Here is a 2073-nt window from a genome sequence, read left to right on the forward strand (position 1 = left end):
TTAGGGATTGTTGAAGCACAATTAACCCTAAAGATGAACACAGACAACTCAGTGTCCTAAAATCAAAGTCTTACTTTATTAATACTACCAATGTTAGCTATTTCTATATACAGAGAAAAACACTTAGTACAATGATCTCACCCAATCCCAGATATTATTTTGCTCAACAGAAAAGGCAGCCTCTCAGTTCCAGAAAGCTAAGGATGTGTTGTTGGCTGGGACAGTCCAGACAGGTACTGAAGGCTGGATTTATGATGACCACAACAACACTTAACCTTTCTTGCTGTGTCCTTTTATGCTTTTCTTCAGCTTTACTCCTTTGATGACTCTTTGCTTTCGGATTGATCTTTCTGCAGTCAGCATACTGTCCATATTTTATCCTGTCAGCATAAAACAGACCCGTCATGAGCACACATCTTAATTTGGCCTTTTTTCAGGGTCTTACTTTGGGCATTCTCCTTTGGTCTCCCTGATCACCTTTCATTAACATATCCAACCATTTCATCCCTCTGATTCAGCCAGTAAGTGCCAAGTTCAGTTAATCTGAGCTGGTAACAAAACTATTACTATGTTGTGTTAGAAAAACTTCCCACAGTGATAGAAAAGGAAAGAAACATCATGTGAGCAAACTCAAGGCCATAAACTGCTTGAAAGACCAGCTGATATTGTAGACACCAGCAAAATGAAAGGTTTGGATAATAATGAGGCTACACAAAACTTAACCAATGATTAAATAAGGCTGAATATAAAAGAAAACTTTAAACAATACTGTAACTCACCACTCTGTAAACAGTGCAACTTTAAAGCATAAAAATATGCTTTAAATATGTTAGCTCCCCTAACATGAACCCCCCTGTGCAGTCACACACATGCACACCTGTACAGTTACACACCCGCACACATCCTCCTCTCCAGCAACCTGCCCATGTACACACACACACACACATATTCCTTGCCCAGCCACCATCACCATCCCTCACACAAAGGGACACTTTGATACACCCCAGAAACCTCCTCTGCCTGGTGCCACAGCCCAACACGGGAACACAGATAGGCCCCTGCAGTCTCCCTAGGGACACAGACCAACAGAAAGGAGGAGGCTTTTACATGGGGCTAAGGCAAGAGGGCTGCAGACTGAAATATTAGGAGATGAACTCCCTTGGAAACCAAGCAATGACAGGTTTTCCTGTCAACCAGAGCAGCCCGTGTCATCCCTTTACCCCCACCTGGTGTTCACCTCCTCAGGGCAGAGGTAAAGAACACCTCCTCTCCCTCATCTCCATTAGGATTCCACCTGCTTCGAGTTGTCTCTCTCAAAAACATACCTTTTGCAATGCAAAATAAAGCCAGAGGTATTATCATGGTTAAGGAAAGAAAAAAGGGCATCCATAGCCTCCTATTATTAAAATCCTCCTGTAGATAAGGCTTTAGACTTATTGAAGAAATTCTCTTGATTGATTTGTGGTTTAAAAATTACAAATCACTTGGTATCCAGTAGGATTCTGGTTGATTTGAAATACTTTTCTTCCTGGTAGAAAACTCACACAGCAACATTTCATAGACGTTAGGGCTGGAAGGGACCTTGAAGATCAAGTCCAGCCCCCTGCCCCAGGGGCAGGAAGTCAGCTAGGGTCATTGCCCATGTCCATAGAGGTGCAGATAGTTACACACAGCAAAATTTATCTGGCAAAGTATAACACAAAGCAGACAGCTCTCTCTGCTGTGCTATTTCTGAGAGAGAGTGAGGAACACATACATCCTAAACCTGACCACAGCAAGTCAATTTCCACAAATAAATGAGAGGTTGGGGTGACTAGGTATGTAAAGGCAGGAGATATAACTGGCCTAAGTAGGCTCAAAGTGCACTATATGACTGTTCCTTCACTAGGACTTGAATGCATAACCCTCATATAATAACTTAGCTATGGATATCCAACTAAAGGCTTTTGTACAGCAGGCTTAAGTGGACTGGGATTCAGCTAAATTTGACCATTGTTTTGTTCAGCTTTCTGAAATAGCTCCACATCTGTTCATTTCAATATTTTTGTGCTTTTTATGGCCTAGAAATGTATG

The sequence above is a fragment of the Crocodylus porosus genome, unplaced genomic scaffold (assembly GCF_001723895.1).
Source record: "Crocodylus porosus isolate Cpor-Errol unplaced genomic scaffold, CroPor_comp1, whole genome shotgun sequence".
Lineage (NCBI taxonomy): Eukaryota > Metazoa > Chordata > Crocodylia > Crocodylidae > Crocodylus > Crocodylus porosus.